Source organism: Vicugna pacos, chromosome 15, assembly GCF_048564905.1.
Source record: "Vicugna pacos chromosome 15, VicPac4, whole genome shotgun sequence".
Taxonomy (NCBI): Eukaryota; Metazoa; Chordata; class Mammalia; order Artiodactyla; family Camelidae; genus Vicugna; species Vicugna pacos.
Window position 1 is genome coordinate 43,932,742 of NC_133001.1, and position 14,904 is coordinate 43,947,645.

The following is a 14,904-nucleotide window of genomic DNA, read 5'->3' on the forward strand; positions in this document are numbered from 1 at the left end:
ACACTTCTAGATCTTTACACCCTGAATCTCCTGGATTTAAAAAAAAAAAAAAAAGAGACAAACAAGATGTTGCTTTGAGGAGTGTGTCATTTTAGTTCCACCACCCTTCTTCTTTTTTGGTGCAGTTATCTCCTGACTTTTTGGTCATACTCCTTCACTCCTGGATGGACTGGTACCAGATTCATGGTCACCTCGTGTGATTTCAGTATCTGTATAGTCAAACTTCTTAAGACCCTGGCCACATGGTTGTTTGACTTCCTCAACTCTGACACTCTCCTCCTGCAGTGAACCTCAGACATCTGCTTCCTCAGTTATACCCTGGACCTTTTCACCACCTCCAACCACTCTACTCCCAAAATCACTGATTTAGACATCCTGTTCTCTGTTGATATCCCACTGTCACTCCAGCTAACTTTTCAACTACTCTAAGGTCATCCTTTAATCTCTTTCCAACCCTTAATCCATTGACCTGTGTCCTCTCTCTCTATCCATCAGTCCTCTCTTTTCTTCTCTGCTTACGATTTTAGATGTCGCCTTTTGTTCCTGTACCATGAACTCCATTGTCCTGTGACTTTTTTATTCCTGTCTCTGTCAACTAAATTTGTGGATGAACTAATTTACCTGCTTTCTGTAGTACTTCTGGAGAAATCCATACAATAGGACAGAGTAGTATTACCTTAAGATTCATGATCACCAACTTCATACTGACCCTCAGCACTGCAGTCCTGTTACATTTCTCAGAACACCTTGCTTTTCCATTCTTTGCAGTGGTCAGTTAAAGTCACATAGAAATAAAATCTCCATTCTTTTTAAAGAATCTATCCCCACTCTTCCCTCTCATTTAGCAGATGAACCCTTTTCTTACTACACAGAGAAAATAAAAGCCGTAACTTCCTGCTGCCCGCTTCACTAACTCATTTCTATGTTTATCCACCAAATTCTACTCAAGTACCTGCCACATAGCAGACACCGTTCTAGGTGTGGGGATAACTTAGAAAAGCCTAAGACAAAGTCTGTGCCTTCATGGAGCTTACATTCTAAAGAGGAGAGATGGATAAAAACATTTGAAAAACAAAAGCCCCAAAATAAATAAACAAAGAAGATATCAAATGACAATAAGTTCTGTATAGAAAAGTAAAATGTCACGATATGATAAAAAGATGACCGAATAGCTACTTAAAATACAGTGGTCAGCAAACTGCTGGCTTCACTCATGAAACCTACTAAACATTTAAAGAATTAATACAAGGCCTTTACACGTTTGCCAAAATAGCAGAGGATGGAACACTTCCTAATTCATTCTGTCAGGGCAGTGTTACCTTGATACCAAAACCAAACCAAAACAAAAAAAGGTTACCAAAAGAAAAGAAACTACAGACCAGTATTCCTTAGGAATATACACTCAAAAATCCTCAGTAAATTATTAGCAAACCAAATTCAACAACATATAAAAAGAATTATTTACACCAAGTATATGACCAAGTATATATTACCCCAAAATGCAAGGTTGGTTCAACATGTAAAAATCAATCAACATAATACCATATTATTGGAATAAAGACAAAAATACGTGGTCTTCACAATAAATGTGAAAAAGGAATTGGACAAAACCCAACATCCTTTTGTGATAAAAACCATGCAACAAACTAGGAATAGAAGGGAATTTCCTCAATCTGATAAACTTCTTCAACGTTTATGAAAAACCCACAGCTAACATTACACTTACTGGTGGAAGACTGAGAGCTTCCCCCCTGTAACATCAGGAGCAAGACAAGTGTGTCTCCTCTTGCAACTTCTACTTAACGTTGTACTGACTCGTTGTCAGCAAGAAATCAGGCGAGAAAAAGAAGTAAAATGCATCTATGTTGGAAATAAATAAAACCCTCTATTTGCAGACCACAAGATCTTGTATATAGAAAACCCTAAGGAATACACACACACACACAGACAACTATTAGAGGTAATAAACAAGTTTAGCAGGGTTGCAGGATGTAAGATCAATATACAAAAATTATTTTTATTTTTATTCTAGTAATAAAATGTAGGTAAGAAAATAATTTCATTTACAGTAGCACCCACAAGAACAGTATAGGAATATATTTAACCAAAGAGGTATAAGACTTACACATTGAAAACTGTAAAACATCTTTGAGAGAACTTTAAAAAGACCTAAGTAAGTAGAAAAACATATGGATTCATGGATTGAAAAACTTAATATTGTTAAGATGACAGTACTCCCCAGACTTATGTACAGATTCAATGCAATTCCTGTGAAAATGTCAGCTGCTTTTTGTATAACCCTATAAGCTGATCTTAAAATTCCTATGAAAATGCAAGGGACCCCAAGTAGCTAAAGCAGCCTCGAACAAGAACATTTTGAAGGACTCACACTTCCTGATTTCAAAACTTATGTCAAAGCAGCAGTAATAAAGTCTATGTAATATTTGCATGAGGATAGACATATAGGTTAACGGAGTAGAATTAAGAGTCTAAAATCAAGCTCTTACATTTATTGTCAGTAGAATTTCAGCAAGGGTTATGAGACCATTCGGTAGGTAAAGAATAGTCTTTTTTAAATACGGTGCTGGGAAAATTGGATATCCAGAGGCAAAAGAATGCAGCCAGACCCCAAATTTATACCATATAAAAAAATTAACTCAAAATGGATCAAAAACCTAAATATAAGAGGTAAAACTAAGAAACTTTAAAACAAAACATAGGTATAAATCTTCATGACCTCAGCCTATATATGACACCTTCTTAGATATGATACTGAAAATATAAGCTGCAGAAGAAAATGAATAACTTTTGGGCTTCATTGAAATTAAAAACTTTGGTGCTTCAAAGGATACCATCAAGAAAGTAAAAAGAACCCACGGAAAAAGAGAAAATACTTGAAAATCATGTATCTGACAAAACCTGGCTTCAGAATTTTAGAGAACTCTCACAGCTCAGCAGCAACAACAAGAGCAAAAACACCAAATAATCCGGCTTAAACATGAGCAGAGAGAAAGAGAATGGTGGTTACCAGGAACTGGGATAAGGGGGGAAGGAAAGTTGTTTAATCAGTACTGTAGAGTTTCAGATTTGCAAGATGCAAGAGTTCAGGAGATCTGTTTCACAACCATGTGAATATGCTTACCACTACTGAATTGTAGACTTGAAAATGATTAAGATGGTGAATTTTATGTCATTTTTTTTTACCACAATTAAAAAAAAAGTTTAGGGGGAAATGGGGGGAAATCCAAATAGAGATTTCTCCAAAGAGGATATACAAATGGCCAAAAATCATGTGAAAAGTTGCTCAGTATCAATTAATCATTAGCGAAATGGCTAATCAAAACCACGAGATGCCACTTCCCACCCACTAGTGCAGCTAAAATAAAGACTGACAAACGTTGAGAAAGTGAAGAAGCAGGAACCTAGGACACTGCTGATGGGAAAGTAGCTGCCACTTGAATGGCTGCCGGGGAAGCCAAGCCTCCAGGGAAAGCCAGGTTTCCTCACAGGGCAAGAAGGTGAAAGTAACCCTTAGAGAAGAGGATTCTGCCCCAGAGAAGGGGTTTTGTTGATAGCAGACTATGAAGACAAGGGGAGGGATTTGAGAGTGGAGGATTAGGGGGAGGAAGGGTCATGTGAGGCTGTGTGCAGAGCTGTCTGGGAATGAGAATCCAAGTGGAAGCCTTGGGTTTCTTATGAAATAGGCATAACCTGTGATAAAGGTTGTGCTGGAATTAGCCCCAGATAGTTTCCCAGATGGATCGTGGTGCTGCTGCCACTGTGAATGTTATTGGCAGAGGGTCTTACCAGGAGCTTGCGTAGTTCCGCATTCTCATCTTTTCGTCCTGTGAATGGTGGTATGAAGTCCTGGGGAAAAGTGCCCTGAAGTTCTGACAGTGGCTAAATTGGCTGCCTCATTGACCAAGCCCTCCCTCTGAAAGTATGAATTTCTTGGCCATCCAAGAGATAAATAAGCCAGAGGTATTCTGACAGCATTTATCAGCACTTTCAGTAGGTTGAGTGGGATGTTTTAAATATTGTTCTTTTCAGCATGTGAACATTACCCCCATTCTGCTGTGGTGTTTGGATGCACTATTTATTCTTAAACCCATTTACAGCTGCAGAAGTGCTGAGTTTGAAAGCAGAACATTTGAAATGGACCCAGCTGTTTAAAAAGATGGATGCTTATCAAAGAGAGTATTGGTATACAGTTTGTGAAACAATAAGGCATTTTTTTCAGCTAGCCTGATTATTTTTAGAGCAAAGAGATGACAGATTTTTTCCATTGCAGAAAAATGTGTGACTTAACCAAAACCAAGCAATTCTTCAAATGAGCGGTTTCCTCTAGCAGTCATCACTTACCCACAGCCCTTTCTCCAGCGTTGGATCTCTTTTGATTCTTACAGGTGGCCACCAGAGCTGCACTGGAGAATGCATAGCCTGCTTCCATGTGTAGAAAGAGTTAGAGGGATCTACATGACCCAGCAGTGTGACTTACTTGCCTGTTTCTACAAAAATTCAGATATATCAGTGATTATTGCCTGTATATATAGTACATTCTGAGATCTACAGATATAGGTTTATGGTAGAACTAAATACATGTAATAGACATGTATATTCATTACCTTTAAAAAAAACATTGTATTTATTGTTGTATTTAATTATTTTATTTTGATGGGAGGGAGGTAATTAGGTTTGTTTATTTTTAGTGGAGGTACTGGGGTTTGAACCCAGGACCTCGTGCATGCGAAGCACATGCTCTACCACTTGAGCTATACCCTCCCCCCATATTCATTACCTTTTATTTCTATTTAGCGACTACAGAATGTCCAGTTATGAAACTTCTGATTACTACCTACAATAAACCGGATGTTGGTTCCCTGGCATTCTCTCCTGAGCTGCTTTCTTATTCTTCTTTTTTTTTTTCTCAGTTGAAGTCTAGTTGATTTACAATATTATGTTAGTTTTAGGTGTACAACACTGTGATTCAGTGAGCTGTCTTTTCTTCTCTTGCAACACCCTCTCTGGGTGTTTCCACACAGTTCCAGGTTTTAGGTGACCTGCCCTGCAGTCCTTAATTGCAGCCCAGACTTCTGGTCCAGGTTAATACTCCTGTATTCAGTGGCCCTGTGGACATTTCCATCTTGAAGTCTCACTAGCTTTTCTGTCAATACATGGTTCTAATAATTTTTCAGTCAGTCTTCTTAGACTTCTAAGTAGATAACCAGATGAGGAGCTTTCTGCCCTGGTGGTTGCTCAATAAACATTTCCAGTTCCTGTTACGCTCCACGTCTGGAGAGTACTACTCTACGAAGTATCACGTGGTGGGCCTTGGTTTTCTGACCTTCCTGCTCTCTCTAACCTCCAGCCTCCCTTTCCTGGGACTCTGGCCGCCTGTGAATCTATTTCCACAGTACTCATGTGTTCTGCTCCTTTTTGTTTTAGCTTACTATACCCTTTGTTTGCCAAAACCTGAAGTGTCCGTCACACTTCTTCCTTATTCTTTCCTGCCATGCAGTCTGTTACTGCATTTGAGCCAGAGAACTATCTGTTCAGTGTATGTGAGAAGCACTTCTAAACCAGAGATGATTTATAACGCATTGGTTTCCTCTTATGGAGTAATGTTTTGAAAGCGTCTCCAGTTATGTCTTTGGTCAGGAACTTTTATTTATATCTTTCACTCACAGACAGCACTCGGACAGTATTGAACTATTTCCAGTTGCTTGTTCACCCATATTTTCTTACTTTTATGTCTTTTGAATGTGTTAGTCTAGCTGCCTCTGTTGCCTCCCCTCCCCATCCTCCCAAATTTCCCTTGCCAACTTCTGTATACCCTCTGAGAGTCAGCTCAGCTATTGCCTCTCCTCCTGATCCCCAAGCTGACTTACATCTCTTCATGCTGTTCTGTGGCACTCAGGTTACCTCTTTGAAGGCACTTACCATGCTACTGTTAATTATCTGTTCATTAGTATATTCTATTAGATCATAAGTCTTTAGTGTGTTACTAGGCCATTTACCCCCATGTTTGTTAAAGAACTTGTAAAGTTGGCATCTTGCACTTGTTCCAGTTTTTAAACTACTTTTGATCGTGGAAATGTTCATTTTATGTCTACTCAACTTGCAAAAAATATGACAGATTGATAATATTCAGTTTTGGCAAGAGTGTGGAGTAGATGACTCTAGAAGATTCTTGATAGAAGTGTGAATTGACAAAGTTGAAAAATTAAATTTTAAATGCATGTAATCTTTGACCCAGCAATTCTCTATTTCAATATAGGAAAGACCCTTGTACCAAGTATAGGTTTTTTAGTTAGGATTTTTGTATGAGGAGATGGCCAGAATCGCCAACAGTAGCAAAATGGTTAACTATGGTATATATGTAACTATAACTATGGAATTTATGGTGTGTGTGTGTGTGTATGTGTATGTGTATATGTATATGTGTGTATATATATATATGTGTATATATGTGTATATATATGTATCTGTAGCTGTGGAATTCTGTGTAACAGTCAAAAAAAGTGAAATAGATCTGTATGTACATATGTGGAAAGAGGTGCATAGTATATACCCATTTTCCTCCCTCCTAAGAGATAACCTCTGTTTTGAATTTAGTGCCTAGTATTTCCATTCATGTTTCTGTATTTTTATTACACATATGCATGTGACCATTAAAATATATAGCATTATTTCTCATGTTTTTAACTTCATCAGAAGAGCATCAGAGTACATGTATCCTCTTGCATCTTCTTTTATTCTCTTACACTTTGTAAAATGATCTCCATGTCTATATGGTTATTTTCAGTGCCATATAAAATTCAATTCTATTAATATACCACATTATTATTGGTATTGACATTCAACTTGTTCCTAATTTTCTATTTTCCTAACAAAGCTTTAGTGGACTTTCTGGCACAGGTCATCTTGTGCAGTCTGGTTTTTCTAGGGTATATTTTAATTTTAATTAAAAATTTTTTAATGGAGGTACTGGAAATTGAACCTAGGACCTCATGCATGCTAAACATGCTCTCTACTGCTGAGCTAGACCTGTGGAATTCCTGAGTCCAGAGGTTGTGCATTTCTTAGAGTTTGCTAAGTTGCTCTCCAAGGGGGCTTTACTACTTCATACTCCCACCAAAAGTGTGTGAGCCTTACTGTGTATTCACATCTTCATTTATACGGAATAGTTTACTTTTGATTCTCTTATCGAGCAACAGAACTCTTAACAAGTTGTGAAGATGGGAATATACACTGCCAGCTAAGGCTACTGAGAAAGGGAATTCTGTCCATGTCATCAAACTGATATTTCTTAGGGCAAACCAATACTCAGTGCAGCATTTTCCCCTGTCGTATATACTGTGAAGAGTGCCAACCCCCCCACAAAATGGGACGCTTTCCACCCAGGGTAGATTGATATCATAGCTCAATTAGCAGCCAAGTTTGGCCTTGAGCTCTGTTTTTGCTTACACACATTCGCAACTCTTTCAGTTATAACTTATTTATGCTTAATGTTGCAGTTGTTTGTATTTTAAAGGTACCTCTCCACCGCCAGGGTTGGTATGTGTGCAACCATAAATACTCTATTGGCTGTTGTGGCGTAGCTAGGAATGGCTGTCTACTGATGTTGAATTCCAACAAATCTGTATTCTTTTTTCTCCCCCCCGGAAAGGAAGCTAAAACTATTTGGTGCTCAATGGAACACACCGCTGTTCTTTAAACAGCTCCTACCTTAGATGTTGTTGAATCAGTTGAGATAGCAGTGGTTTGTATTTTGTGGCTTAAGAGGTTGTAATTTATAAGTATGTTTCAGAAGCTGTATGTGAACTAGTTACATATTACTCTACCTAGCTGCATTTTCTTAACTGTCAGAGAGCTCATACTCTCACATCTTGGAAGAGTAACAAAAATTATATGGATTCCTTTTCTCTCATGTATTAATCAGTCAAAATTATAGCTTTACAAATTAAGTTAAACTGGAGCTTAGCAATTATATATATATTTTTTTACTTTCTAAAGCAGTTATTCGGAAGCCTTTTAAAATAATATTTTATAAGATATATTATAGCATTTTCAAAATAAATTTTTAATAAACTTTAATAAACAAAATAAGAACTAGGAATTCCATTTCAGGGTGGGAGACTGAGGACATGCTGTCACCTTTCCATCCTGCCCCAGATGCTTAGAAATGATAGATCAGAATTTTAAAACTGATCTGAAAGAAAACTAGAGGGGAAGAAAAGAAGGGAAGCCCACAGCAGGTCCCAGATGTGAAGAACCCCTACAAAAAGTAGATGGAGTCAGTTTGCAAAAGAAAGTCTTGGTTGTAAACAAGGGCAGGAAAGCATTGTTGCTTAGGATAGGAATAACATCTAGAGTGTTCCTGCTCGGAAATAGTTGATGTGGGCAATTGAATGGGGCTCAGGGCAAATGGCAGAGTGACTCTGGTACTGTAGCATGGTGTTGGCGGTGTCTTGGGCAGATGTAGTGTATATAGGACCTTGGGCTGGAGAGAGAGAGCTGGGGTCCAGGTTCTTGGTGAATTCCTGGGGAATAGGGATCCCGTATTCATAAGACTAGCTACAAAGCTTTTCCATGAGGTGGTACCTTCTGTCCCTCCTTCACTCTCACTGAAAACACGTCCCACTTCTCCCCTTGAAGTAGGCAGTGCACACACAGTAGATGTCTTAACAGGGAGCCTTGACTAGGAAGATGAGCACTTCACTAAAAATCACCAGAAACAACCGTGCAGAGGAGATAGCAGAAGAGTTTATTTTGGATGTAGGATTAATAGATGAGCAGAACTAGATTGTAAAATATGAGTAGTTGAACTCTTGGAGAGATATGAGCAGTTATTTTATCTACCAAAGATAACTGTTGATCTGGAAATTAACATTTTGATTGTCAAAATAAGAAATTTATTAGATGGGCTGATGAATAGTGTCTGCAGCTTAAGAGCAGGTCTGTGCACTGGATACTAGAGCAGAGAAGTATTCCTAAGCCATCACAGAAGAATAGAGTAATGGAGAAAAAAAACTAAGGCCTGGAAGACAGACTGTGGAGTGCCATCTGATAACAGTTCTAGAAAGAGGCTAAAGAAAATGCAGGGAAATGATATTTAAAGAAGTAATAGATCCAGTTTCAAGATGATTGAACAAACACTCTCTCTTCCTCTTGCACCAAACCCATAGAGATGATAGAACATTAAGTTTGATTAATAAATTCCCTTTCAAGGTTGAAAGAAAAAGAATATTCTAGACCTGAAGCCATAAGATATCTTTAAGCAAAGGAGAAGTTACAGAAAGGAGCTGCTTACACTGCACATTTGAGGCCATCACTACTGCCGGGGCCCTGAAGCTACTCTGCTGATTTTGTCAGAACAGATTCAGCATGAGGCCCCCAGCCAAGAGGCCACTATTGGCTAAGATGGCATGTGAACAGTCCTGTGGGAGATGGTTGCATGACCATGAAAACCTAGAGGAAGCATAACACAATGAAATTCAAACAGCAAGACTACACTCTAGGGAACAGAACAGTCAGAAAGAAACTTTAAAAATAGGTCAATTTAATTTCCTTAGAGGACCAAGGATAGACTTTCATGCTTAATATAAGAGGTGGAGGTTATGAAACTATAAACAGTAATGAAAATGAAAAACGTATTTGTTGAACAAACCCATTTGGATGGGCTGCATAGCAGAGTGGGTACAGCTAAAGAACAGATTATTGAACTGAAAGATCAGGGCGAGAAATTCTGAAACTCAGCATCAAGAGATAAGAGTATGAAACAAAGGTCAAAGCATTAAGATTCATGTGGAAGTTCCAGTATTTCTCTAATAGGAGTTACAAGTAAAGAAAATTGACAAGAGACAATGTTTGAAGAAATCATGTATTAAAAATTTCCAAAACTGAAAAGGTATGAGCTGTTAGGTAGAAAGTCTCCTAACTGAAGAGGAATACATTTTAGTACGTATAACTGAATCACTGTGCTGCACACCAGAAACTACAACATTGTAACTCAGCTGTACTTCAATTAAAAAAACAGTTTAAAAAAAAGAATACATTTTAAAAAGAACACAAGTCAACACCTACGTAAGTCCTAGTGATAATGATGAAGCGGAATTCCTAGGAGACACAAGAGAGAAAAGAAGGATGATCTACCAAAGAATAAGAATCCAAATGACATTAGACAATCAGTGGTTTTAAGAAACAACAGCAGAATGTCTTCAAGGTGCTGAGAGAAAATAAATCTGAACTTAGAATTCTGTTCTCACCAAAGCTGCCTTTCAACATCATGGACACTACAATAACATTTTCAGAATTTAAAAACTTTGAAAGCCCTTTGCTGAAAGAACTATTTAAAGATACATGCAGTAAGAAAAAAAAAATGAAGCAAGAGGTAGTAATGGGATTTAAGACAAAAAAGGAAGCAGAGAAACCAGAAAAACAATGTTAAATCTAAATAAATACTGATTGTAAAATATATGACGATTTTTAGTAAGATGTAACCTGAATCAGCAAAAATAGCAACATGGAATTTGTGGCTAGATGGAGTGAAAAGGGGAATTAAAAACACACTAAAGATTTCAGGAGGAGGATAATATAATGTAATTAACTCTAACTTGTAAGAAAATATAATTTTAATTTTAAACATGCATTAAAAGTTTGAGTAACAACTGGAAGGATTAGATATAAAACTTCAAAACCATTAGAAAAAAAATGTAGCAAAAACAACTTTGACCAATCCAATAGAAGATGGGAAAATAGAAAATCATGGTAAAATAGAAAACATAAAATAAGTTGCTAGGAATACATTTAAACATACACAGCAGTAATTAAAGTAAATGAAAATGAATTAAACTTACCTACTAAAAATGTGAAAAACTCAAATTTAACAAAGTAACAAAAACCACATGCTATTTTAGAGATGGATACGAACAGTTGATGATTAAGGGATGAAAAAGGTAGTATAAAATATTAATATGAGACAAAACAAGGCAAACAACATTGGAAGGGGCAAAGATGGAGAATTTAAAATGCTAAAAATAGTTTATAAGAGTTGATATCAGTTGTGAGCCTGTTTGTCCTGCTCATGATAACACTGAGTGTATATATATGTGTGTGTGTATGTATATGTGTGTATGTATGTGTATGTGTGTGTGTGTGTATATATATATGTATACACAAACATATATATATATATCTGCCTGCAAAGCTTATTCCCCAAATGTCTACATGCCTCACTCCCTCACCTCCTTCTTCCTTTCCTCAGAATGGAGCCTTGCCTGAGCACATACAGTAAGATTAGAAATCAACAACATAAAGAAAAAAATATCCTTGTATACGTGTCTGAAGTTTAAAGAGAAAATAAACCTCTAAAATTATGGGATAAAGGTAATTGATAATCAAAATGATCAATATTAAATGACTATTAAAATAATGAGGACAATCTAGGAGGATCTCTCTGTGACCTCAGGGAGGGGAATATATCTTAAGATACAAAAGGCACAAAATATGAAAGAAAAGATTACTAAATTGGGACTACTGTATATTTAAAGATGACTATTCATCAAAAGCAATACAGTGAAAAATAAACCTTAAAATGATAAGTTGTTCATAAGATTTAACTTTTGTAGGGTTAAAATACAAAAAATTTCAAGTACTCTTACTAAATCAGTAAGAGTAAACAAGCCCAGTGAAACACTATGCCAAAGCCAGGAAGAGGCACTTCACAGACGAGGAAACACAAATGGCCCGTGAACATTGGAAAAGGTGCTCAGTCTTTCTAGTAATAAGGGAATTACAAATTCAAACCACAATAACATTTATCACCCACCAGATTGGCAAATGTTAGATGTCTGACCGTAACCAGGGTTGGCCAGAACACAGTCAGGAAGTCCCTCGCACAGCTGATGGGAGTGGAAATTAGTGTAACCACTTTGTAAAAACAAGTTGGCAGTGCCTGGTAAAACTGAACGTGTATAACTTATGAGCCAATAATTCCACTCTTAGGAAATTCTTTCACATAGCCACCAGGAGACATGGACAAGAAAGTTTTATAGCCTTATTGTGACTGAGTCGGAAAAAATGGAAACAACCCAAATGTTCATCAGCACTGGAATGGCTGTATAAATTATGATGTAGTTAAGCAATGAAGTACAGTCAAGCAGGGAAAAAATGAGTTACAGTTATATGTATCAACATGGATTAACTGTAACATAATTTTGAGTATAAGAAGCAAGTTGCAGAAAAAATATTTGTCTATATAGGTTTTACACATATATTAAATAAATCATGTATTATTTATAGTACATAATTGCTAAAATAATAAAGTTGGGGAAATGATTAATACAAAATACCAGGAGAGGAGCAGGTGTGGAAGGGGTGGGGTGTGTTAGATAAGGGCCCACAGTGAGGCTTCAAAGTGACGGTAATGGTCTATTTCTCAGCCATAGTAGTGGGTAATGGGTATTTGTTCTGTCACTTTTTAGACTGTACACACACATTTTATCCACTTTTTGATGTATTTTTTAAAAATGTAACTTGCAATATTTATAAGAGATTTTGAAATTAGGTAAAGTGGATTAAAGTACTGAAAATGCGCTAAGATTGAAAATCATCGCCTGAGTGGAGGAGATCTGATTTTCTAGGTGCACGTCTCCCCTTATACGTGTTAGGGTTCAAGTAAGGGGAGACGTAGGTGCCAAGACCTAAGGGAACATCTCTGGCCTAGTAGCTTAAATGCAGTGAAGTGTGGGAGCCCCCAGTCCCTACACCTGGATTATTTTTCTTTCTCCCCCACTCCCTTCACTTCCGTAAATATTTAGTGACCGACTACCAAGTCCTGGGCGTTGTCTTAGGGCCCGAGTAGCCAGAAGAGGTAATGTCCCTTCCTTGGTACATATTTATAGTAGTTTTGAACTCTTGCTTACAGGCTTTACTAATCTCAGTTTCCTGACCTGGCTCCACAATGAAATTCACTTCAGACCCGTCTCCTAATTCACTCGTTGAGACCTTTTTAAGGAAATCATTTGTCTATTTAGACAACCTAATTGAATGCATTATCTGTAAAATCTTCAGGGTATCCTTTTTGGTTTGATCCTAACCCTTAGTTAATTCCTGTATATATTTATTTTCAGTCTTTTTCCGCTTCCTCCTTCCCATACATATCAAGCATCTCATGATGTTTGGAATTAGCTTTGATGTGTTGATTTTATTTTCCTGTCTATATTTTTGAGACTTGAAATGGGATCTAATCTTAAACCTTGACTTAGAGCAGTATTTTCGAAGGCACGACAAGCATGCTGCTGGAGAATATTAGGTGGTATGAGGGGAAACATTTTTTATTTTAACAGTCTTAATGTTTATTGTAAAATACACATTTTCGTGGCCTGTGATTTCATGGCTGGTGTTACTCAGGATGCAGCTAAACTAGTCTGTGTGATAATCTATCTCACATAGACTGCATGAATTAGTGGCCCAGGTGGTTCTCAGATATAGCAAAAAATCAGGAACTGAATACATGGGTTACAGATGTAGTGTTTAGTTGTAAAGGTGAATTAGGATATTCATTGGTGTCCTCTGATTGTCTCCTACTCATATCATAACCCTCAAAAAATTAAGCTTATGTGGTTTAGTCAGGAAAAAGCAATCTAGAAAATTCATCTCTGTAAATAATTTGTTCAAATAACATATTCTTGTTGGAGATGAGGTTCTGGAAATACACAGATGAATAAAGTATAGCTCCTACCCTTCAAGAGCACAGATCTAACAGAGATAGGCACATAAATTTAAAAGTTCAGTATTGTATTGGAACCGGGCAACAGGGAAAATTTGTACTTGGCAAGTGGGTAGCGTGGAAAGGTGGGTACCAACTTACGAAACAGTGAGGAAAGTCTTCAGAGAGGCAGGGAGACAAGTAGTCTTCAGAGGTGAGCAAAAAACTTACAAAGAGGTAGATTGGGAAAGGGAGACCTCGGAAAGGCACGTGCCAAGGTACAGTGATCGAAGAGAGCATGGTGCATTGGGTTAACTGAGCAGCTTGTTTATGCTGATGTGCGGAGAAGGGTGTGGAGGGAGGCAGGAGCCTGGTAGAGAAGCTCTTGAATATGATAGAATTTGATAGTATGTGTTTAGATCTTAGTCTATAAATGGTAATCAGCCTCTGAAGGATTTTAAGTAGAAGACTGACACGATGTCTGGGGTCTTGTAGAAGATGGAATAAAGGAGGAAGAATCAGGGTCACGTTACAGTTGGTTGCTGAGCAAAGGGACCATGGAGAACAGTTGTGGGGAAGTTCAGAATTTCTGTTTTGTTTAGCTTCATATGATTTTCAGGAAATTAGATTACTTACAGATTTTTCCCAGAATTTAATGTGTTGAAGGGGATAGTGGTAGGTGATTAGGAGCCAATATATGAAGTTTCTGAAAAAGTTGGTATTATTCAGTCTGTTAGAAGCAAGGTATTAATTAACTTTCCCTATATAGTCTTAAAGGTAAACAGACTTTTACTTACTTTGTGTTAAAATACACAGGTAAGCAGCATATAAAACTGGAGATGTGCTATTGATGAGACACACAGCTGCAAACAAGTTCCATTTTCCAGTAAGAGTGGTACATATGGTAACGCACTACTGAGGCAGAAAACTGAAATATTTATACTTTTTTGCAATTAGTATCCTGCCAAGGAAATCTCAGACAACAGCGTTATTTAAAGGGAAGTGGGTGGTCAATAAAATAAGTATATAAAGAACTTCCTTTAAATATGGGTTTCGTATTCTGCATAACTTAGTGGTGGCGTATTGTTTACTTTTGTGCATATTTATTGTTAAACCTGAGGCCTGATAGTCTTGGATTTGGTGTGTACTGTTCTCCCTTCCCGAGTAATGTATTAGTATGCCAACTTATTTTT

At 37.3% G+C, this 14,904-nt stretch overlaps 1 protein-coding gene and 1 non-coding gene across 14 annotated transcripts in view; one reads left to right on the forward strand and one right to left on the reverse strand.

Annotated features, from left to right (window-relative positions):
- Positions 1-14,904, forward strand: part of DTNB (dystrobrevin beta) — a 209,628-nt gene that overhangs the window by 88,380 nt on the left and 106,344 nt on the right. The gene's annotated exons all lie outside the window — the stretch shown is intronic.
- TRNAA-CGC (transfer RNA alanine (anticodon CGC)) lies at positions 4,710-4,783 on the reverse strand. The gene has a single exon. It is a non-coding gene; the product is annotated as a tRNA-Ala (tRNA).